At 40.4% G+C, this 25563-nt stretch overlaps 1 protein-coding gene across 5 annotated transcripts in view; it reads left to right on the top strand.

The window, feature by feature from the left end:
* Nucleotides 1-653: 653 nt before the first annotated feature.
* Nucleotides 654-25563, top strand: part of OSBPL3 (oxysterol binding protein like 3) — an 86952-nt gene continuing 62042 nt past the window's right edge. For 3 of the 5 annotated variants that reach the window (XM_071429207.1, XM_071429205.1, XM_071429206.1), the window contains exons 1-2: nucleotides 655-881; nucleotides 20305-20428. The gene's annotated coding sequence lies outside the window, so the exon portion shown is untranslated. Of the gene's footprint in view, nucleotides 886-20304; nucleotides 20429-25563 lie in introns of all 5 variants that reach the window. The other 2 variants (XM_071429203.1, XM_071429204.1) reach the window with 2 other exon arrangements.

Genomic DNA, 25563 nt, shown 5'->3' with positions numbered 1-25563 from the left:
AGTAACAATTTCTGAAAGATTTAGTGCACACATTAAGGGTTCATGGAAGCCGTCCAGCGCGCTTCTAACGGCTTGGATCTAATTAGTCATTCAAGATGTTTATTTTTAAGTAAGGTACAGACAAACACGATAATTTTAGGATGCCGGTTCAGGGGAAGGAGTAGCGGGGGAAGGCGGGGAGGGGTGGTTCTCCCACGGAGGAGCTCTTCCCCAGGCGGATGGCGAGGTGGGGCGCGGGAAGCGCTCGCCGTGAGCGGGAAGAGATGCCCGCAGGCTGCTGTGGATGCGGCGATCCCCCGGCAAACCCTCTCGGCCGGCGCTGGCTCGCACTTCGCCCCTGCGGCGCGGGGAGCCACTCCCTCGGGGCCAGGCGGCTCCGGGAGCCATCGCTCCCGAGGCTCCCTCGGGTCGCTGCGGGATCAGCTCCGAGCCTGCCCTGCCCCGCCCCAGCCGCTTAAGGCGGGCTCGGGGGCTCAGCTGCGGCTTAGCCCGGGGCTCCTGTCCCCGCGTCCCCTCGGGTCCGCTCCCCACCTGGCAGCGGGCGCTGCCCCTGACGTCATGGAAACACCCCCCTGCCCCCGCCCCGCCGCCCGGGAAGGCGGGCACCGGCACCGGCAGCGGCGGCTCCGGGCGGCGGCGGGGCGGGGGCAGCGCAGGCTCCTCCCGTTGGCCGGCGCGGCCGTCAGTCGAGCGCGGCGGTCCCGCCGCCGGTGCCGCTCGTGGGTGTTCCCTGCCAGCCGGAGCGAGCGCTCAGCCGGACCGGCCCTGTATGCTGGCTATCGCTCCTGCCGCGCTCCTTCCCTCCTCGCTCCTGCCTGCGGGGCGCCGCTGCCCGGGGGCCATGGCGGGGGCGCCCGGCGGGCCGTAGGTGTGGAGCTCAGGTGGGTGTCCGCCGGAGGGATGCGATGCGATGGGATGGGATGGGATGGGATAGGGTGGGACGGGCTGGCGGGGCGCAGCGGGAGCGCTGCGGGCGCGCCGGGGCTCCGCGGGACGGGACGGGGCGGGCCAGGTGGCGGCAGCCGGCGAACTCGGCACACGAGAAAAGTGTCGCTTCGGCGCTCAGCAAGCGCCTTTCACGCTCGGCTGGCAGCCAGGGCGCCCACGGCTGCCGTCCGGGGCGCAGGCGGGAGGACAGGAGGCTGCTGCCTTATCCCGCCGAGCCCCTCCAGCCTCCTCCGGCGGCCCTCGGGGTCTCCGGCCGCGCTGTCACAGCCACACGAGGCTGTTCCGGAGCGACAGCCAAGTTAGACCCCTTCCCTGCTCCGGGACGGTGCTGCTGTGGGGTTTATGTTCCTGCCGGTGCGCTCCGTGCGGCGCCGAGCCGGAGCGAATTGGCGGTGAGCCGGGACGCACCGGGCAGCCGCTGCCCCGGGGATGGGCTGGAGCAGCTCTCCCCGCGGCTGCGGGCTCCGCGGGATCGCCCGGCAGCCGGCTGGCTGGGAAATCCCTGGAACTTCAGCAATCTTGGGCGTGTTTGCAAAGCCATCGATCTCTGCTCAATCTGTGGCTCTCTGTGCTCATGTAATACATAGAAGAAAAAAAAGCCACCATTACTATTATTATTTTTATTTCTTGCCTCTATCTTAAATAGGTTAATTAAATCCAGCTTGTTTCTAGGTTGATTTAATTTCCATTTGAGGACCAATTAGGCAATATGAGCTTTTAAATACTCCATTATTTGAAAACTGTTTGGTGTACAGTACTTCACAGCTCAGTGACAGTGAAGTACTCTTCATTGAGACTATTTCATTTTTACTAGGAGGATATCTAGAACAGCTAGAGAAAAGGACATTTAATAAATGTAAGGTAATTTTCTGCCGTATGTTTTCATCCTAGGCTGCTAATGATGGTAACCGTGTTTTTCTTTCTCTGTTTTCTTGAGAAGGCACAAAGGGAACAGTTGCTTCATCCCTTGACTTTCATCGATTAATCATAGAGTTCAGAGTGTTTCACTCATAGAGTTCAGAGTGTTTCACTCTACTTAATTTCAACAGAGCTTGTAAGTCCGGTTTGGGTATTTAAAGCGTGTGTTTTCATGGACATTTTCTGTAAAGCCCTGGATAGCGACAACTTTAATTTCCATGAGCTTTGTTTTTTTTATTGTTTAAAATGTTTTTTTAAAATATGTCTTTAAATAATGCTCCCCAGTCTGCACTCCCAATAGATTCAAACTAGTTAACAGATTAATAGATTAACTAGTTTTCCATTGTGGCTCCTATCCATTTTCAAAGCAACAGCATTCACAAGTCTTAATTCTCTTTCTCTTTACTCTTATACTGCCTTCCCCACACAATGCATTAGGCCTACTTATGTCATCTCTTTTATGATTTTGTATAGTATCTGAATTTGCATGCAGGAAAGGTGGGAGGGGACTTTAGGTGTTGGAGATGTTCTCTGTGTGTGCACTGAACAGTTGTGGTTGTGCTGAAATTATTGGTGTGTTCACCAAGGACAGGAAATGATGGTAAGGCTCTGCTGGAGTCTGCCTGTTGCAACACTCTGTGTGTGGCTAGCTCATTCACTGTTGCAAATGTAAGTATGCTGTATTTTATACAAAACCTTGTTTGGGTTTTTTAAGTAGATGTGTGTACATTGTTGTAAAGAATTGTGACTTGTTCAAACCACATCTATTATAAACAGATGTGTGTCAGCTTAATTCCTGCGTTTGTTGCATTCTCTAGATCTTGTTACCATACTGAGGAGAAAATAGAGTCAAACATGGCATTTCCCGGACCTTATGGTTTCTAACTGTAAAGCTGAGTTTTCAGTTTCTACAAATGATGCTCTTAGCTACCAAATGAGAAAAGCCTCTCTATAGAAAAGTTAATTCATATCTAAAGTACTAATATGTTTTAGGTTTAAATTGGATTTGCGGCAAAGTGCATTTCAAAACCATGCAGTGATGAATGAAGCAGCAGAATGAGTATTTTACTGTGCATGGGGTACTTTTCTATGTCAGAAGCAGTGTACTATCTGTATCAGCATATTTTGATCTCATTAAATTTAATCTACTTTAGTGCAGGTAAGATTTGACCTACTGAATTAGCAAAGTTTTACTGGTAAAAGGCTGTGGTGTAGATACTGTGATGTATTGCTATTAAGGTAGCAAAGAAACTTCTAGGAGAATCTAATTGCTTTTTTTCTGTATCAAGTTTCAGATAATAGGATGCAGATACACTGAGATCTGACAAACAACTCTCTGGACCGGGACTAATATGTTTCCAAATTTACCCTGTTCTGCTCTTTGAGATGCTGGATTTGCATGTCTGTCTTCTGCATTAGTGATTATATTCAAAAATTATACTTTGGGGGGCAGACACTGTTTTTAGGCTCCTGCAGCTGTCACTTGTGCAATGTCCTTGAATACTGTGCCTTGAAATACCTATTTCATTCCTTAAGATTGTCATTTATCTGAAGGACAAGGAGGTTTTGGGTATTGTAACATTCTGTCCTGTTGTGGGTGGATGCTTGTCTTTTTTCTACTAACACAAATTGTATCTCCTCCATGTTAATTTCTAATTACCTTAGAGGGAGGTTTTCTGTCTGCCTTCAAGGTTGAGTGATGTGGGTGTTGATGCTAATGACTATGATAGCCTAGGTAAAGCTGTAGGCATGATAGTTAAGAAAAGCACAGCTATGGGTCTGACCCTGGGAGGCAGGATATCTGTAACTCCTTCTTTAAATCTGTTTTAGCTTGTTACTCGTGCAGAGTTCTTGAAAATGCTTGTGGTTTTCACATAGGGTGTATGTTCAGAAATAGATGCTATTATATATGAAGTTATGACATGAATGAACAGCGTTGGGGTTTTGGAACTCTGTCAGCATGAAGCTCATGCACGTTGTTGCAAGTCACTTGAAACATTTAAAAATAAAGTTGAGGACAGCTTCAGCTGAAAGAAAACGGCAAACTTGAACAAATTCTTTCTGATTTTCTGTGTTCAGCTGTTGTAACTGAGATAATTTTTAAATGATCAGAGCTGTTGTGGCTGCTGGGTTTGTTTGTTTGGGGAGTTCGGTTTTGTTTTGTTTTTTTTCTAAAATACAAATTCCATGGCAAGTCCGGTACCTGCCTTGCTGCTGAAAGCACCCAAGTCTGTAGGAATGCTAGCTGAAACTGGGAAATGTACTTGGCCATTGCAGCTCAGCCTGTACTGTCCTGCCTGTCTGGTGTGCCTGACTCAGTGCAAGCTCCTTAGGGTAGAAGTCACGTGTTGGTGAGAGGCACTGAGCACAGCAGGGCCTAATCCTATTTCAGTGTCTGGGCACTCCATGATGTTAACCACGAAAGAAAAGAAATAGAGTTGAGCTGCTTTCAATCTGGCAGGTGCTGAGCAGGTTTTGCAATGTCTGTTTGCTATTTGCTAATGATTCTCAGTCTTTGAATGCAGGCCGTTCGAGACATGCCCCTTGAATTGTGGAAAATACGTACTGATAAGCAAGACTTGACAGGAATCCCTGTCATGTGCAACAGGAGGAACAAACAGAGAGAACTGACTTTCACTGACATCTAAGCCCTAAGCTTAGGTACTACACTGAGAGTTGCTATGTGCACCTAGCTCTTAGAGATATCTCTAAACTAAATAATTGTACATCTGGCTGTGAGACAGACATCCTGACAAAAAGATAGTGGCTGCCTAATAGCATCTGGTAAGTCACAGCAGAAGGGCTGCAGATAGGATGTTTTATGTGTCTCTGTTGTTTGTCAATATTGTAACTGCTTAGACTGAATGTGAAAACTTGTCCTTTGAAATCATTGAAAAGCATACTAGACAAGCTCTGCATTCCTTGTGCAGCCATGAGGTGTGTCTGTATATATCTGTGGTTTTAGATTTGTCATTTTCAAGTCCAGTTGTTAAACTACAAGTACCTGAACTGAACATTTCCTTTCTAGTCTTTAAGTTGTGGGGATTTGATACCTGAATCATATTTAGTTTGGCAAACACAGCAGCTGCCATGTCAACACTTAATTATTTCCTTCTGAACATTTTCTTTGGCAATTATATTAACAGGAGTGTGCAAACAAATCTCCCTTTCCTCTGCTTTCCAATGTAATGCATAGGCTGAGAATTAATGACATTTTTCTTTTGATTCATCCTTACATATTAGCAACTTTTTAATTGAATCTTCAATTCAGAATCTTCAGATTCTGCCTCCATGCTAGTTGAACTTAATCCTGAAAAAATCACAGCAAAACCATGGTAGTATGTGTTGCTACAGCTGTCATGCAGCAGTTGCATGTAATTGCTGTACTTAGAGCAAAGACAGTAACAATACAAAGCAGTAAAGGTGAAAAACTCATCCTTATTTGTGTTTCTGTGTTTACTGTAGTGGTATCTACTGAATTTCAGTAGTGACTTTTTTATTATCATTCGGGGAAAAAAAAAGTATTGGGCTTTTTGGCTATTCTGTGTATCCTCTGATGAATGTTTTCAGGCTAAAAATCTGAAATATTTCCCTTACTGAATGTAGTCATACTTTTCTCCCATCTTAGTTGCAGCCAATTTTTTTATTATTGCTAATGATGGTACTGCAGAGTCTGTTATCACACTGTAATCTCCTATCTCTTGTGCCAGTCACTCAGGTCACTTTTAGGTCACTTCTCTCTTATCTGGTGCCACTTACTCTCACGATTCTGGAGGCTTTTCCTAGTCATAGTGAACACTTTTTTACTGCTCCAGTTTTAGTCTGTTCCACTTTCATAGAGCTGTTGGTGGAAATGAATGAAGCTCCTGGTGTGCATGGTTCTGCTAAGGAGCAGCTGTGTGGATATACTCCATTTGCCTCCCATGTACTCTCTGCCCAGAGAGTAGCTGAAACCCCTGGAGAGACAATTTCTGAACAGCCTGGCAATCAGGGAAAGAACCATGTGTGCTGGAGACTTTATCCTTCTCAGTGCACAAGCCCATCTGTGTCACTGTTAATTCTGCTTGTTACAGAAGGTCAAGTCCTGCCCTTCAAGTTTTCATGTGAGCAGGGTAGGATATAGGTCTCTGGTACTACTTTCTTCCATCTTGCCAGTCGCACATGTTAAAAACATTTTGTTGCAACGTCTCCCTCTTCTCCAAGGTAATTGCTTTGTCAGTGTGCCTAGAAAAATAGCCTTGAGGAGGGATAGAGTTACTTCATGCTCATAGTTGCTGAAGTGAAATATACAATTCTTATTTTTACAGGACTTTTTCCGTCCTGTCTGAGTGACAACATATGACTTCAAGACCAGTCTTGCTAAGTGTGTCTGTCAAAAAGGTTCTGGTGCTACCTCAGGCTGTGAGGCATAACTGTGGCAGCTGCCCTGAATATGATGTGGAATGCATCCTGTTCATACTGGCAGCTGAGACTACATTGGCTGTAACTGTGCTGCCAGAAAAGAAGTTTGTTTAATAGTCTGATAAAATACTGTATTCTGAAGGAGGGTGAATGATTCTATCATTTTTCAGTATTTCTTGCTTGTGACAAATACAAGTGCTGAGATGCCCTACAAAGCTTTGACAGCATAAAATCTGAATTCAAGTGCAATTTGTGATGGGAGGAAGGGAGGAAGTTTCACTATGAACGTGATTCAGTCACTGACAGTCTCGTATACCTCAAAAAAGGAAACAGCAAGTGTCTGTTAATCTTCTGTGGTAGTGCTTGACTGATTTAAAATAACAATGTGTAAATCATCAGTAGCAACAGCGATCCTGAAGACAGGCAAGTGATTATGTTCTGTGTGTTTGGGGGCAGATGAAGTGAGCTCCAAAGGAAGTGGGTTACTGAGTCTCTGCTAGTTGCAGATGACTGTGGTTAGGAGTTTGAGGTGGCTCTCTCAGGTTCACTCCCTGATACCTTGCTGCTTGCCAGAGGAAGGCAGGCTGCTGCTTGCTGAGAGATGCCTTTCCACAATTTGGAAGCTGTGTGGGGTTTTCCCCCCTTAATTGCATGTATCTGTGTCTGTGCAGCCTAGAGGCACGTGAGCTCTTAGTTCATGGAACTGTGCAGCCATTTAGCTAGCAGGTCCATCTCTTCAGCAATGATTCACCACCTCCAAAGAAGGTAGGCCACCTAGAATGCATCAGGCTGTTCAGAGCTGACATTTTTGCTGAAAGATTGAAGGTATTTGCTTATTAAATAAGCAATATTGGAATAAAAAAAATTTACAAAAAGAAAAGGTGTTAAGACTATGCCTGAAGAGAAGGTTACTCCCTAACTTTTTTTTTGCTAATGAGAGTAATTAATAGGACTCTGTGGTCTACCCTGGGAACTTGTCAGAACTCCATCTTACTTGCTGTTACTGTTAAATAGGGTTAGCTGAATCATTCAGAACAGCCGTGTTCAGTTTCCTTAAAAGATAACATTCTCAGAACAGCTTTGTCACTTCTTAAGATATGTGAGAGGACCAGAGACAGTGGGCATTGAAACAGGGGAGGTTCCAGCTGAACATCAGGAAGTTTTTCCTTCACTGGGAGGGTGAATGAGCACTGGCACAGGTTGCCCAGAGAAGATGGAGTCTCCCTCCTTGGAGATACTCAAAAGCTTTCTGGATGTGATCCTGGATAACCCATTTCAGGTGATTCTGCTTTAGGGGGGGTTGGACCAGATGCCCTCTAACTGGGGGGATCCCTTCCACCTTGAACCATTCTGTGATAATTTTGCTGGGGTATTTTGAAGCTCAGTGTGGTGCAATTCTGCTTTTCAAACTCTTAGATAAACAAATTAATTTTTAAAAGCCAGCTAGAGTCTTGGTGTTTTTTTCTAGTCTTGGCTGTGCCTTAAAGTCAATAACCAACCTTGTGGTTGGGGTACAGGTCATCTCTTGTACAGCAGGGTGCATCCATTGTTGGAGCAGGCTTCCTGTGGAGGATTGGTGATGGCTGTCTGAGACAATCTGAGTTTTAAAAAGAGCTAGAGCTACTGGGGTTTTCTAATTTGCTTGGTACTGAAGTCAAGTAACAGCAATTTGTGTATGAAGAGAGGAGAATCTCAGCTAGATCTTATCTTGTTATGGAACTCTAACAACCCTGTTAGGAAAGAAGAGTTAATATTTCTTGTTTGCTTTCTGATTAAGGTCAAACAATGGAAGGAAAAGAGTTTAGGTGTTGGTCTGCAGGATTTTGTCATGTCTTGGCAAGAAGAATGCTGGTTTTTAATATGTGAATTCAGTAGGTGTGCTCTTACTAGTGTCAATAAGTACTATTTAGTGAATAGAATGATGGACAACAAAGCTGTATCATGAACCCTCAACAAAGATGTATCATGGACCCTCATTTGCCTACAACTGTGGTATCTGTACCACTTCTAGGCTGAGAAAGCAGCCAGCTGGGTTTAGATTCCAGGAAAATTTCTGTGCCAAAAATATCAAGTCAAAGTATTATGATTGATTCTTGTCTTCCTTAACTGAATGGCACTGATATTGTTTTACTGAGTGACCTAACTAGGAAGTTAACAATTCATACTTCTTACACTACTGCCACAGCTGCTGAAATTCAGGAAGTATAAAACACATTCATTCTTTCCTGTTGTTTAAAAATAAAAAGAAAAAAAAAAGCAAGGTATATCAGTGAGTTCACTTGCAGATTTCTTACTGTTTTTCGAATCCACCAATTTTAACTGTAAGACATTAAACCAGAAGCACTCATAATTATACTTTATAAACCTTGTAAAACGAAGGCTCACTTATTTAATATCTCCCAGTGCTTAGAGAGTGTCAAATTGTTGAGGAAGGAGAACTTGCTGAAGGAGGGAAATGCTACTGTGGATAAAGTAAGTTCTTGCCTTTTAGCTGATAGCCAGATTGTTTTGTTGAAACAAGCTTTTCTAACATCCTATTTCTTAGAACAAGAATACAAATGCTTTGCTGAAATCATGTTTTTTCGCTCACTGAATAAATATGGAACTTCAGATTCAGAGATAAGATATTAGAATTTTCCACAGGATGGCTGAATCATAGTCTTCTCTCCACACATGGACACAATTTTACAGCTTATTTTCCTGTTTGTAATACTATATTGTACTTTACTACTTGAAGTTCAGCAGGATCAATGCTTGCACTTGAAAATCAACAGTGGAGCTATTGCCAGGATAACACTTTCACAGATGACACTTGCTGTTTATTTGCTTGTTTCTGAAAGAAGAAAAAGGAAGTAATGTCAGCTTTGACAAAATGGTATATTTGATAAGTGTGGTTTATAATTTTTTTTCCTTTATTGCCAGAACACTTAAGTATACAATATCACTTTCTTCTGCCATGTCATGTGTGTGCAATTGTTGGTGTACTGAAGATCCCTTACAGATAATATTACATTTTAAAAGATCAGGTTTCAAGTAATGGGACACCTTTGAGTATTTTTAAATGCATGCAAGTAATTGTTTCCACCAGAAAAGTTTAATAATCTGCTTTTAGTCCTAGTTGATTACATTGATAAGCTGAGTAGGGAAATGCAACTTCCCGTTTATTTCTGGCTGTAGTATCAACCACCTCTGTTTTTAAAGTGGATTTCTTAATCTCATAGTAATTTGGTGCTAGAACATTGGCTGTATCTCAGTGACACCAAGTGACTGTTCTCACTTTGGGAGATAACAGCTTCCTATTTGAAGAGGCTTGGGAAATCTTGGTTTCTGGGGCACAGCTCAGCATTTGAAAATATTGGTGTTTTCCTAACTGTGGATGCCATTTCAGTCTTGGCATTCCAGACATGAAAGGTCACATAGGTCACATGGAACTACCAAACACTCCTTGTCAAGTGAGTTTGTGTTATTTACTTTAATATGACTAGAATGCATGCTTAGCACAAACACACCCTTCTATTCAGTGCAGGATGAGAGTTGTGTGCTCAAATTTAAATAGCAGTTCAGTCTCCAGAGCCCTTCTACAAAAGGATCCTCTTTGCTTGCTGTTAAGTGAATTTTATGTTCTAAGCTAAGAAGAAAAGAGTTTGTCTCTTGACCATTAGAAAGATGCAATGCCTTTCTCACCACGGCCTCTCTCCCAGCACTCATATCTTGCAGAACTAGAATTCTTGAGGGATTTTCTTTCTTAATATCATTACTCAACACTCTGCACGTGCATTGCTTCTTGGTCTACCCTGTGATGGCTTACTTAAGAAGAGAGATGGTATAGGCTGTGCATTTGTTGTACATTAATTTATTGATAAAATCATGTCTTATATTAGCCCAGCATAATGCACTTAAAGCTGAGAGGAACAGTGGTATTCAGTAATGGAACTAGGGATGAAGGGCAGGGAAACAGGATTTTCTATTTTTTCTTAAATATTAATGTCCAAAACTTAAATTCTTCTCTTTTGACTCTAGTTTACCAACTTATTTTTTATTTCCTTGTGGGTTTTTTTGGCCCTTGAAAATCATGAGGGTGTTTTGAGTAAACACAGCCAAGTCATCTTATGAAGCTGTTTTGCCCAGTCTTTGAATGCTGCTGACACATTTGCATGCAAAAATGCTTTGTGAAATGTGGGAGGAGTGCAGAAAAATTTCAAGGCATAGATGGGGTAGATCTGTGCTGGGATTGACTTTGAAGAAGGGAATTGTTCTATAATCTCCTACTTCCTCCTTGCATTGAGATTCTGAAGTGCTTGTTTCTCTGTGTCTGGGGAGTGTAGCTGTCTTTGGAAAGGCAAGGACATGCAAAGCATTGACATCAAATCAAGAAGAAAATATGCATAACTTTCATTGTCAGAATTGATGTAATTGAAGCCACCTATTACTGGTAGCCTAAACTAGATTATAGATTATAAAACCTAAACATAGATTATAAAACCTAAACATAGATTCTAAAATATACCATTTCTGTGATCTAGCACTTAAAAAAATTTTATTCCTTAAAAAAAACCCATAAAGACACACAAAAACTTTGCACAGAAGAAATACATGTAATTGAGTAAAGATGAAGTAATTTCTTTTTATTAATGGAAACCTAAGAGTATTAAGGCAAGGTCAGTTTTCAGCCCAGATTAAATCAGCGATAATAACATTGGCAAGTGATATATAAAGGCTTCCTTGCTGAAGGTGGCTGTACTGGCACATAATATAACTGGAAGAGAGTTCCTGGATTCTCATGTTTAGTATTTGTTGCAGTCAATGCATTTGTATATTCCCTTTTGCAAAGTTCCCAAGCATCTTCTTAAAGTAGTCAAAGCTTGTCTCATTAACAAATTATTTCAAAGCTTACGTGTTTGGACTAAAGCTTGATTCCAGGATTCTGGCTAAAAGTACTCACAACCAGCTTGTATGCCCAGTTGGATAAAACTGGTATTTTATCTTGGTATTTATAAGAGCATTTCCACCCTTTGTAAAGTGGTTTTCTCTCTGTTTGTGTAGGGGTGACTCTCTTTCTCCCAGTCAGTGTAGGAGACTTGCATTTATATTCAAAGAGATGCAGGGAATCTTGTGATAAGGCTGATTAGGTATGCTCATGGTACTCATTTCGGAACAATATTATGCTGTCAATCTTCCTTGCATAAACTTACGTACATCTCACCTGTGTCTTAGGTGCTATTTTTAAATCTTCTGACCAGATTAGATACTGGCAGTGCCTTTTTTTGATGTTTCCCTACACAGCTCTGAAGGAAATGCCTTAATTTATGTAATGGGTAGCTCTTTTCTCTTTTCATACCTTCACTAATTTGATAATGTTGATCAGACACCTATTCCATGCATGTGAGTGCCTTCTTCTCCTTGGTCACTTCCCAGAGTCTCAGCAGAACTTGTGCTTGGCTTACTTCTTGGACCCTGACTGTGAAAAACGCCAATCGCTTCTTTTTAAAATTTTAGAAGTTTAATAGTAATGTAATGGTTATAAAAATAGTAATATAATTAGAGTAATAATAATTTGGACAATTTGAATTAGGAAAATATGAGACAACAGAAACAAAGAGTTACGGAAGTCCAGGTACCTTTTTCTGGGTAGCATAAGCCTGAAAAAGGGCACCTGTTAACAGAGGATTAACCCTTAAAAGCAACAGCCTGTTGCATATTCATACAGCTCAAACATGATGCATAAATTCCATTCAAAGACAGGATTCTGTCTGGGCAGTGTCAGCTTCTTCCTCTGAATCCTGACGGTGTCATCCTGGCTGTGTGAGGCTGGAAGAAGTTTGTTTCTCCTGATAAGAGAGCAATAAATTCTCTTTCTCAGAAAGATTTAGGTGTCCTGTGGCTGCTATCTCAGTGCAAGTCCTTTCTTCAGGAAAAAAAAAGTATCCTTCATAGCATAGTTTCTATTTTAACATTTTGTTATAACCTAAAACTATATTTACCACACTACTTAAGAGAATTAATACAGCATTACTTTCTAACACAACACATACAATATTCATTTTAATATTTGCGAAAAGCCAATCATAAAATACGCATTTTTCACACTGACCTTGCCTCCAGGGCTGATAAACTGCATTCCCTGTCACTGCTTCTGTTCATGTGGCTCCTCTCACCTGGTGTCCTAGTTGTTCAGTGCATCAGATGTGCCTCTATGCCTTTTGTCAGCAGCAACTTTTGGTAGACACCTCAATTCCCTTATTAAATAAAACTAGCTCCCAGACAATTCTTGGCAACTTCTTCTGGTGATCCATGTCCAGCCTGATAATTCTTTATTGTCTGTGGCCAGTCAGTCACTTTGCAATTCTTCTACCAAATAAGATCCTTACTAACTTTTTTTAATTCAGCTGTTGTCGAGTCCAGATGTGATCTAAGATTTCTCCTGTCTGTTTTTCACTTTTTGTAAAAAATTACTCTCTTACTATTGACTGCATGGTACTGATTGTAGTAGGGCTGATGTCTTTTTACTTTTCTCCCCTCTGTTTCAACTCTAAAGACAGGTTTGTTCTCCTGCCATCATCTCCATCTGGGTTTTTTTGTGTGCTTTAGAAATACAGGTTGTAGGTTTTAAATTATTTCATTGGCTCAATGTGAAGTAGACACAAAAGCTTGAGAATACATCAAAGTTTTATTTGCAACTCTATGTACAATCTGCCTTTTTTTTTTTTTTTTGCAGGAATCTGCAGTGGTTTCATCTGTTTTTCTTCACACATGCTCAGGAAGATGTTACTTTTAATTTCATGCTGGTTTTTGTAGTTTCCAGGTCTGTTTCATAGTCGACATCCTATATTTATTTCTTTACTTAGAAATTTTCACTTCCAGGTTACTACTTCACATAATTTCTATGAGGTGTTGAAGAATTTAGTTTCTAATGTTTTAAATTAGAATTTTTTTAAGCTGTAAATTTATTCCTGTACTTTAACATCTGAGGTGCAACTTCTTTAATCAACTTGTTCTCTGCCTTCTGGGAGCTGTGGTGAAGTGCTTATCTAGTTGGGGCTATTTCATCTTCCAAGTTATCTACTGCATGCTGCATCCCATGAGGCGTTTCCAGATTTGTTTATGCACATTTAATGAAGCAGCAACTCAGCATTTTCAGTTTAGAGAGGCTGAACTCCTCAATCTACATGACTACTTTAAACTTCATGTGAGTCATAAGTTAATCTCTTCTAATGCCCAACTCACTGGGATATTTTTCATTCTAATAAAATAAAGTCTGTAGCAATGCTGGCTTCTTTGAATCTACTGCAGACTCTGAGCAAGGCTGTCCTTTTTAAGTGTGGTTGGTTTTGGTTTGGTGTTTTTTGGTTTTTGTTTGGTTTTTTTTTTTTTTTTTACTCAATTGTATTCTGTAAGTTCTCTTGCAATGGTGTGTTTGGGGTGTTTTTGGTTTTTTTTTTAAATCTATCACAATATTAAGTGGTGTATATTTGAACACCCCCTGCCTCTATGGGCTTTTTTTGAATAGCATGTGCATTTCATAATGTTTTAGCCACTAAGATACTGTTGTCTCTATGATATTTAATCTTGTATTTAATTCAGGTGCATTAGTTTTGTAGAGGAGGACTCTTTTTCTGTAAGTACACAAATGCTTTAGAGTGTTTTATCTCGTCATGCCTGTTTACCCGGGCAGACTGCTTGTCTGCCTGAACCCTGTTCTAATCTGTGCTAGGACTTTCAGCCCTTTATCAAACAATCAGAGATAAGAGTCCTTCTTGGTCACATTCTCATTTTTCTTTACTTGTGCCTTGAGGTTGGATGTGAGGTTGTGTGGGTGCCCAACAACTCTCACTTCTCGCTTTCATCTGTAACGCCCTCCCTGGGCGTGTCCCCTTGCCCTTCATGGTCAGTGTCCTTGTCTCATAACTGAGAGTCCTTGAGCAGGAGAGTCCTGCTGAGTGACTCTGAGATGCTGAAATGTTTCACCCATCTTTCTCTCTGCTCATTATTTTAATGCCTTTTTATCAAGTCACTTGAGATATAGCTGGATCAATTGTTTGAAGTCCTGCCATATGAATAATCTCTAGAGTCTGTGCCCCCTCCTTAAGTGACCTTGTACACCCAGATAGAATATAGCTTTGAATCAGCAGGGAAATACATAAAGAGCAAGGGAGAAGGGGAAAGCCAATATAGGTGAAACTGTTCACTTAAATGTGACTTTTTATATTTTGTAAACATAAAAGTGCCTCATGTTGCCTTTAAGTGAGTATAAATAATTAACTGAAAATTATTATATGTCATTTTCTTTCAGTCAAAAATACAATAGTGGCTGTTGCCAAGGTTTATTGCTATTGCTACAGCTAAGGCAAATTTCCAGGTCATCAGATAGATGTAGAGGAAAACATCTGGTAAATAAATAGATTCTGGAATTTGTTGACATCTGGACTGGTCACATCTGTTTGATTTTTTTTTTTCCTTTTTTGTTGAAGAAAATGTCTCTGAATAAACTTACTGTGATTAGGTTGAAGCTTCTGCAGGATGGTATTTATTTATTCTGGTGGATGTCATATATTTACTCTGATGGATCTTCTTGTTTTAACATAATTGCTTTTGAATTAATGCTTTCATGACAATTTTGTGAATATTTAGGCCACAATTGTCCTGACCTGAAGCTGATAATGCCTTTTTCTTTTTTGTGGCTTTTTTTATGTACACGTGACTCTTAGGAGGGGAAGGAGTTACACTGTACGTGTTCCAATTTTGGAGAGGAGAGCAAAATCTCTTCAGTGTTACAGATGATGAGAAAACAATTTACCTTTTTGTGGTATCTTTTCTGTCCTGCTAATCCCCAGATCCAGATTTAGAGGCACTGTGTGTCTGTGCACCGTAGCTGCATGCTTCCTTTCCGCTCTGATGCTGCAGTTGCCTTGGCTGATCTCCTCCGTTCCTCCCTCCTTTCTTTCGCTTGCGTGGGTTTGTCGCTTTTTTCCTTCAAAGGCAGCATGTGGTGTGTCCCTGCTCTCTGCACCTCACATGGTGGTTTCAGATGTGGGGAGAGGCTGTTTGGTGCTCAGGACCTGTGCAGCCCTGGCTGACAGGCTGCCTGCCCTGCCCCTGTCTGGTTGCTGCTGCCTGAGAGCGGAACGGCTCAGCCCGGATGAGCCCCATGGAGTTCTGGGGCACTGAGCTCTGATTCATGGCAGCTAACACAGAAATGCTGTAAGACTATATTTATCCACAGGACAGGCATGATGTTTTATACACTTTGGGATTTTTTTAACCTTCATTTGTTCCAAATAGTCTGTTGTGGTCAGCAGAATTTTAAAATAAAAACGTGTTCTGTAAGAGTAGCCAGATCTAGTATACAAAGTGCCTCCAGTACTCATCCCTGTTTTTGATGCTATTTATCCACATTTTGATTTGTTACTTCAGGAGGAAGGATCTTAATGGAATGAGTGCCATGATTCTGTGCTTTACCACAGGTTGGTAAATGAAGTCTGTGCCTGCACTGACAGTAGGGAGCCTTTCTGTTCTGGGGCAGCTCAGCTAGCAGCAGAACACAGATTTCCCAGTGCAGAACAGCATCATGGAGGCAACGTGTCAGGAGGCTCACTTTAAAACCTCTCCTAAACAGCAAACAGACATAGTTCCTTTAACCTGTTCTATTCAGCCTGGTCTGCACCTCACAAATGGTAGGTCAGAGGGCAGAAAATCAGTGGCATTCTACCTTTGGTCTTGTTCAGTGTAGTAGGTACTTCTTGGCAGCCCTCCAGGCAGTGTTTGTAAAGTGCTTGCACAGCTCTAACACAGCCAATCCTGGGGAGTTTTACAGCTCAAGTGAAGGGCCAGGTAATGTGGCATTTGGTGATTCATATGGTCTGGTAAATACTTTATTTTCCATAAATAACATTATTCTTCTTTTCCCCACTTAGTAAAGGAGAAAGGGATGGATGAAACCAGAGAGAAAATAGTAAGATGGTCAGATGAGAGTATGGGGGGGAGAGAACAAAGTTTGGAGTTCTGGCCTGAGGGAAAGTGGGAAGACTTGTTATTGCAGCAGTGGTTACTTTTAATTTAACTCCATGGATTGTAGAAAATCTGTGAGCACTTTAATTACATAATGACCTCTAAAATGAAGGTGAACAGAAATGCTGAATTCACAGAACACATTTCTAAGCTGTCAGCCAGATTTTCTGAGTGAAACCCGTTATCAGCACAGAGAGAGGAAAATGAAGCTTGCTATATGGAACTTTTCGTTACATTTTTTGAGATCTTTATTGGGTATTAGAAGGCAGAGGAGAGAATTTGTTTCATGCCTTTATCAGAGTGCTGCAGTCTCAGCTGTTCCAGCAGATTTTGGACCCTCCCATGCAAGCTGTGCCAGTCCAGTGGCTGCAGGGAAGGGGCAGCCTGTATATGAGTGTGTAGCCTTGCTCCTCTTCCTGCCCCATGGTGCCCAGTGAGGTGGCACAGGAAGAAGTGTGTGGGCACCACAAAAGACACATCTTTGACTGGAAGCACAGGGCAAGCAAGATTTACAATCTGCTAACAAAGCAGCAAAATGGCTTAGTTTGAAAAATATGCATGCTTCCATCACCTGCTGTAACTGGAAGCAGAGTGGTGGAACAGGGAAACATTTGGTCTCTGGAAAAACAGGAGCTCTGAATGAGTGTTGGAGACTAATGTAATCATCCAAATGGTTTGCTTCCTGCCTTGCTGTGCTGACATGCCACTCTGCATGCCTGGGTGCTTTTTCTAACGAGAAGGTTTTTCCCTCCTTGAAAGACTGAAAAGCTGAGGGGGAGCTATTAAATTCTGAAAGCTATATTTAGCTGGGAGCAATTAAAGCTAGCACTGTATAATGACACTTGAGATTAGCTTATCCATCAGGCAAACAGTAAGATTTTAATGTTTGGTTTCAGTCAGACTTGGCATTACTGTTAACTTCTGCTTACATTCATGAACTTATGCATTTTAGAAGGTGTGCCTGGTGCAGGTTGTCCTGGAGAAGTTATTTGCTTGCTTACTGTTCCCACTTTGTTCCTACTTCCATTTGCTGTGTAAACCCTGTCTGTAGTCCCATGTTGCTTTTGAAAGAGATAGTTCTGCTCTACCCTCCAGTCACAGATGCCTGGTTTGCTCTTTTCATCATCTTTATGCTTGCAGCATGTTGGTGCAGTGAAATGACTCTGCAAACATTATGGCTAAAAATTTGGCTTTTTCCTTCTTCAGTTATTAATGGAATTAATGTTCTACTCTAATTTCTCTCTGTAGTCATGTTGCTGCTGGCTTTAGTAGACCATGCTGAGGGCATAAATGGCTAACTTTGAGAAGGGAGAGAATTAGCTGGTTCCTCCCCAAGAGGAGTTCTGCTTGATGCAGACTCACACCAAATTGCAGTCTATTGCCAGACTGAGTCTTTGTTACACTCCTGGTAGGCTCTTCTGGAAACAGTTAGAAATATTAGTCCTTCCTTAGGACTAATATAGTACAAAGCAGCTTAATTAATTGCTGTAGATTTGTTAAAAGGTCACTTATTGCGTGTTCATTCTTTTTTTCTCTCGGGTACCAAATAATTAATTTTCTCCATTCTGCATTAAATGAACATCCCTCTGTGATGCTCACAGGATCTATAGCCATCCACTATTGCTCAGTTTGTTCTTCTATCCCAGTGCATCAGGCTCTAGAGTTTTTCATTTTTGAGAATGTCTTTACAACTATGGGTTGCTTTTTTCTTGCACAGGCACAGAAAAAGTTAAAAATCAATTAGCAGTGCATTAAGCTGATCTCAATTTCCCAGATGGTTTTAGAATTTGTGTACCTGTGTTGCAAAATATTCAGAAACAAAATCATGGGAGTGCTTCTTTATGCTCACTGATCAGAAGAGATCTCTTGAGTACAGTGGTTTGGGGACCAAGGGGGAGCGTGGAGCCTTTTTTGACCAGCAAACTGTTGGGGAAATTTCATTTTGGAAGGAGGAGAACATGATGTCTATGCAAAAATGGGGAAAGATTGTGGAATGGCAAAGGCATCAGTTGGCATTATGGAGTGCCTAAGAAGTTGATACAAGCCTTGGTCTCCTGAGCTGCTGATGGCTTGAGGTGCCCAGTGAAGGGTGCTTATAGGCTGTGTCTCCTCAAATCTGTCACTTGCCTTTAGGCTCCTTCCAGGGTCCCTCTTACTTCAATATGATATGTAATATACTCCTAGTAACTAACAAAGTTCTTTGTAACTGGTATCAGATAATTTTTATTTAATAATTTTTTTCACATAATTGTTTTAACATAATTGTAATCCTATTTTTCTAACAGTGTTCATGCAAATAGCACAAATGTTTGAGATCTAGCTTGTTGGGGTTTTTTTTGAAGGTTTTTTGTGAGGTTATTCTGTTGCCTTAACCATGAGAAGTTTTTAATATATGATTAGTTGGAAGTTTTGAATGTAGAACAGCTTAATTTTTGAGTTACTGGGAAAAATGCCAGCCATAGATTTGGGAAAGTCTGAGTAATAAAATCATAAAGCTGGTTCATCGCTCAAATATGTTGTTATTTCAGCTGCCTCTGCCCACTGCATGTTCCTACAGGCTAAAAATGTCAATAGGCTCTTATATTAATAGCTATTTTAGGACTCTAATCTTAAAAGGCAGTACAATGAAAGAACCTTAGATTAATCAAAAATATCAAAGTTGACACATCAAGTGTTCTTTCTTACTCTAGTTTAAAAAACTTCCACCCTTAATACTTAGATTATTAAAAATATGCAAGTTCCTGTGTTAAATTATCCTAAAATTAAATCACAGATGTTTAAGCTACAAACCAGATGGGGACAGTGGCATTTTTAGGAATCGATATAGACGAAGCAAGAAATTAAGTGTAAAATGTGAAATTAGGAGATATTAAATGCAGACAGATGATAGGGCAAGGCAAAAGTATAGCTCAAAAATCTGAGTTGAAAATAGGGAAAAGGATTTCCTTTTTCCTTGGAGAATATGCTAAGACTGTAAGAATAATATTAAATAAGAGCAGTAATGTAAATTCAAGAAATGCAGAAGAATTTAATTTCATTACTGAATTAAAGCTGTAGTCTATGACAGCATGTAGAAATAATAGCTAAGAAAAAGTAAATTGTAACAGTAACTCAAATTCAAAACTGTTGTCGCAAGTAATTTGAAGAATTCTCTTTTTCTCATATTGGTTTTGAAGAAAGATCAGGAAAGCCTCAGAGAAAGCTTAACAATGTGCTAGTTTTTATAAACAGTATGTGGTAGTCAGACACTGGTTTGTCTGGGGCTGATTTATTGCAGACTTTTGGAAAATTTATCATCAAGCTGATATGGGAACTGACTCGGGGCAATAGAAATTCAAATCTAATAATTGGACCATGCAGTCCATGAAAATAAAGGCAGACTAAACCAGTGTTTCTTTTTAGCTGAAATGGAGCATGTTAAGCTTTGTCATAATGTCTTTTTGGTAGTGTTCATGTTGTACAGAGAAGTCTTGCAGGCTGCTAAAACTGTAAAATTGGATGGTCTTCAGAAAAAGTGCATTTGACTAAACATCAAAGCCCTCTGTTAGTTGCTTCAAAGCAATGGCTGAATAATGTTACAAGTTTGTAAAGAGTAGTACCCCAGCATCTATATTTCTGTTCAGGATTCTTCTTTCTTGTTTTAGTGCTGACAAGGTGTTTGGGTGGGTTCCCCACAGCCTCAGTAGAGTTACACACTGGTGCAGAGTTCTGCATCTTTGCAGCAAGAAGGGTTTCTGTTACAAAATGCATTGCCCCCACACTGTATTAGTAGACTAAAACTCAACTTGCTTAATTATATGGGAGAATGTGGGTAACCTGAATTTTTAATGCATATCTTTCAGGAAAAACTCAGCTGTAGATGCTGTATTTTAAGGAAGTGTTTTGGGAGGGGAGAATACACAAAAATCAAAGCAGAAAAATTTTCAGCTATTCATATATCCTACTTGTTACTTCCCTTGTGCTTCTCAGGTATGAAAGGACAATGCCTCAGGAAGTTTTATTTCTCATCTGATTTTTTGGTTTGTTTTTCAGATCCAACACAAGACTCATGTGAGCTTGCCACATCCTCCCTAATGGAATAGCTCATCCTTTCACTTCTGTGAGAGAAGAGATTTGGATTCTTCCTGGTGGCAGTGATCCTACCCACTCACTGTAAGTCAGTCATCCTTCTCTCACAGCTGTGTTGCCCTCCTTCTGGGAAAGAAGAGGTTAAATTGCTGTGGAGCCTTCTAGCCTAGAGAGAGCATGATCAAAGAAACTGTCTAAGAAGCTTCATTCTTCTTCAAGGAAGAATCACTCAATGGAGAATGGAAGAGGTTTGCAGTATAGCTGAGAAGGGGCAGCAGTTCATCCCCTTTTGGGATAAGACATGATGCTTAATTAGATGTCAAGAGAAGAAAGTTACTAGAAGAAAGTAACAAAGAAATAGAATAGGTAAACCTGAAGTTGTGCTTATGTAACCTTTTATTCTGCTTAGACAAGGGTAATTGTTCAAAAAACCTCAAAGTTCTGTTACTTTTGGGGGAAATGGGGAAAAAAATACCATTTGTTGGGTTCTACTGTGTTTGGGCTCCCTTCAGTCCAAGGCTTTGGGGTTTCCACTGATCACCCACGGGAAGGGGGACTCTCACCCATTGCACCATTGCACTGTGTGGTTTGTGTTTCATTCTGAAATCAGCCAAATACAGGACTTGGGCAAGGCTGAGATTATGTTATCAGTGACATTGAAAAACTTCTTGTCCTGCTGGTGAGTTTTTGCCTGAGTGTTCACTAATTGTGAGATTTAGCACTGGGACAAAATTCTGTCCTGAGTCATACTTCCAGTCATGGCACTTGTGGCATTTTATGTCCTCTAATGCTATGTAAATGTAGTCACAATGCATTCTGAATACTTAACAGTTTCTCTTTTGGTGTAGGAATGTTGATAATGTGTGACCGTGTTCACAGGGGCCTTAGGATGAGGGAAGAGACGAGGATCTGACTCCATGTTTCAGAAGGCTTGATTTATTATTTTATGATATATATTACATTAAAACTATACTAAAAGAATAGAAGAAAGGATTTCATCAGAAGGCTAGCTAAGAATAGAATAGGAAAGAATGATAACAAAAGCTTCTGTCTCGGACAGAGAGTCCAAGCCAGCTGACTGTGATTGGCCATTAATTAAAAACAACCAACATGGGCCAATCAAAGATCCACTTGTTGCATTCCATAGCAGTAGATAACCATTGTTTACATTTTGTTCCTGAGGCCTCTCAGCTTCTCAGGAGGAAAAATCCTAAGGAAAGGATTTTTCATAAAATATGTCTGTGATAATAATGTATTTGAACTTTCTGGCTAGCTGCTTGTGCTGCACTTAAACTTTTAATGTTTGTATTTGTGTGTGTTTATAAATATATCTATTCTTGTCCTTTTAAACCTGTAGGGACTAGATTAGTATTTTAGAGCACATAAGCTGGTTAGGATGTTTTAGGCCTTATGTGCATGTAATTTACTTATTTGATTGCAGTTTTGGAAGGCTGGGTGTTCTGAACTTTGCAGTTCTTATAGTCCTGTGTATAAATTAATGTTTTTAAAGGCAGTCTTGATAGACTTACATGGATCTCATACTTGTAAACCAGAATAGACCACTGCTGTTTGCACTAATTTCTTACTGTATTTGCACCTGTGTTTGTGTAGGCTTAATCACTGTTTAAACTTGGTGAGTTTTTAGGCAGAATCTCTGTTTCTCTTGAGGGCATGTAAAAGGTATCACTGGCTCTGTGGTGCCCAGGAGGAACTTGCTTTCCTCTGGAAAGCTGGAGATGAGTCATGAGAACTGAAGTACAGAGCAGGCACAAGGACTGAATCTTTGCTAGATGTGACTGCTGTAAAGCACATTAAAAACCACATATGTTTTCAGCTTCTCTAAATTAGAAGCTGTAAAGGTGTCAGTGGAGGAGAGCCAGGAGTGGAAAATACTTTCACTTGGTTGTTTCTGTTGGTAGGTGCTGCCATGCTGCTCCAATGGGAGGTGCCCTGTTGCTATAGGATCCTTTTATCTGTGAAGATAGTGGAGTTTATCAACACTATTATAAAACAGCTCACTGATAAAGTTGGGAAGTTTTATGTTTAAGTAGCAAGCCAAAGGTTTTTTTGTTGCCTAATGACTTTCAAAACATTTCTGTACGAGGCAGAAATGAACACAGACCTGCCCCACCCCAGTGTACAACATGTGGCAATTTTGTTTACAGAGAGGGTTCCTGTGGAACAGATAGCCTTGTGAATTCACATGGAGTAATGCAGGAAACTGTGAAAAACTCTGGTCAAGACCTTATCTGCTTGTCCTAATCTTTCCAGTGTTCCCCATTGTAAGGCAACTTGGATAGCAAGGGTGGTAGATTTACAGGGATACAGAACTGACAGCATTTTAACAGTTACAAAGTGGGATTTTTTCACTGCTTCTCTAACAGGGGCAGCAGAAGACTGGAATGAGAATTAGGATTTACTTTAACAGTAATACGTCCATTTCCATACTGATGCAGTGCAATCCTGTTGGTGTATGTTCTTGGAATGCATTAATTCTTTGTGACACCCTGTTTTTTGAGATACATTAAATCTCACATTAACATATGGAATAATTTCACTAAATAGCTCTGTGTCTTTTGAAAAAGGAAAGAAACAGTAGCTGATGCTTAAAGTGAATTCACCTTTAAGTGGCTATTTAAATTCATTTTTACAAGCTTGAATATTGAATCCATGGCTGTTACAGAAGCAACTTCCATATGTCACTGAGCCTTTAGAGGAATTCTTTACTGCTCTCCTGAATATAGGAAAATATAGTGAAAGAAGTGATCCTTAGTCCACATAATTTTTTTTAAAAGAAACTTAATGGAAACTTTGTGTATTCTGTTCTATGTTGGTATTTTCTGTTAGTTTTGCCAACCTAAAATTCCAAGCTGAGTTCTTTAGTACAAATATTATGTACATTGAATCTTTGGTTTTATCTCACTTTTGAAAGGTATTTAATTTTACTTTTTAAGCTGAATATCAGCAGCTCAGTGCTGTCTATTGCTCTTTACTAATAGTGTTATATGAAAACCTCTTCATACAGAATAAAATTCTTTGTTAAAATATGTTATTTAGTACTTCCTCTGAAGGAAAAAGAGGCCAAATCTTAGCATGCATATGCTTGTAAATGCAAAAATAACAAATGTACAACCCTAGCTTTTGTGTACAAGCTCAGAGCTCTAAATTGAAGCCACTTCTCTCATACGTGTTTCTTTTGGAATTAGCTATGAATATTTGTACTAACTTGTCCACTGAATAGTAGCGTAGGTAAAAAATGCTTCTTAGTAGCATAGGTAAAAAATGTCCCTTCTTCCAAAAAAATGTGAAGAATGGACAAAAAAGGCTGTTTGTTAACTTCTTGTCTCACTAGTGGCTGTTGAAACAAATCAATTTTGTTATTTTTTTAAGACCAAAACAAACTGTTACAGCTGAGTATAATGGATTGCATCTGTGATTGGGAGAGGTGAATAAGCAGGTTACCTACCTCATGAAAGTATAATTTGTATCTTTTAGTTTTATTCATAGATACTTTGGTCTAAAACAGAAAACACCTGCTTAGACAGAGGAACTGTTTGAAACAGGAAGACTGCTGATTTCATACAATCTCAGAATAAAGTAATTTTTTAAGACTTGTTTCAGTAGAAAAAAACTGTGAAATTACAAAAAGGTGAATGAAATATACATCACAATTTCATTAAGGCAGCAGGATATTATTAAATGCATCTTTTAGGGCAAATTGTTGCTTGTGCCAAATGTGTCAAGCTGATGTTTGGCTTGAGGTGGTGTGCCAAGGTTGTGAGCTCCTCAGCCCTGTGGTGCCAAGGTGACAGACCATTCTCCCTGGGTTAAGGGCAGAGTATGCCACACACATGAAAATTCAGGTCTTTTTAACAGTTACTGCTTCCTACTTTGGCAGAGACCATGAACTTTAAGTGCTTGAAATAGCTAATTAGCATAGCCAAAAGTAACTTAGGAGATCATGAGTCTTGTCTCCTGTTATAGAAACTTTTGCTTCCTTAAGCTTAAATGCAGAGAAAAGTAGCAACTACTGTGTGTCTGGTTGTTCCAGAGACAATCAGCTGGGTCACCCTTCCCATTTTAGCAGTGGGAACAAGTTGCCTTCTTACTGACATTACAGTGAGGATTTTATGAAGTGAGATTCTGCATTTTGCTTACAGAAAGTGATACAGATAGTCCATATTCCTACACCAGTGAGAATGTTTTCATCACACCCTCACTGAGCAGAAGCATGCACTTTTCATGAACTCAATCCTCTGATGTACATAATTTTCTGCTTGGAAAAGCCAAAAGAACTTGCCTGTTCTTTTAAGAGTAGTTTTAACAGACCATCTCTGTCTTTTAGTATATGCTTGAACGTGTGCTTCTGCCAGCCTTATCTTTTTGAAAAAAGATGGGGTACATTTTTCCTGTCTTTGTTTATGTAGACTCTGCTAATTTATTTGTCCACCAGCTGAAGAAGAAAATAAAGAAATAATAATAACGAAATAATAGAAATAAAGCCACAGATACATCAGAAGGCAGAAGGTTTGTCATGTTTCAAAGGTGGCCTTTGAAATTAATTATGACCAGCAGCTGTAACTTCAGGGCTCTTGTGTGCAAGAGAAATGCAGGAGGGTGGAAGAGAAGGTTGCTGTTGTTGGTGGTGGGCTCCTCTGGTGTGGTGATGAGGATGTGAGACTGAACCCCCAGTGCTGCCATGTGTAATAGTGAATGAGGGATGGCTTTGGCCTCTAGTCACTGCTGCTTATTCACTGATTCCTAGTTTGTATGCCTTATACTCACATTGCTTCAGAGAAAAGGTCATGTTCTTGTTTTAGTTCATAAGGCAGGTTCTCATAGCACCAGGTACTTCAAGGCAAAATGAAAATGAAATTGTTACCTTAGGCTGGAAAAGACTTCCTACTAAGCAGAAAAACATTATGATTATTGAAGTAGTCACTTCTCAAGGAGAAATAAAGATTAAAGACTGAGTAAAATGTTAACAGTATAATTTTTTTGAGCTACATGTATAAAGCTGAGTGGCTTTTTCAGTTTCAATCAGTGGACTTCTCTTACATTAATGTGTTTAAATTTTGTCCCTGTGTACTTGCCCAAGAATGTAATGTCACAGATTTTTTTGTTGTGCTTCTTATCAAACCATATAAGAGGGATGAAAAATGATCAAACCTGGTGAAGTATAATTATCAATAGTGATGAATAAACAGAGATGTTTTTATGAAA

Source organism: Agelaius tricolor, unplaced genomic scaffold (assembly GCF_023055355.1).
Source record: "Agelaius tricolor isolate 1412-34295 unplaced genomic scaffold, bAgeTri1.0.p SCAF_6, whole genome shotgun sequence".
Lineage (NCBI taxonomy): Eukaryota > Metazoa > Chordata > Aves > Passeriformes > Icteridae > Agelaius > Agelaius tricolor.
The sequence above is the reverse complement of the archived record's forward strand: the minus strand, read 5'-3'. Positions and strand labels throughout refer to the sequence as shown.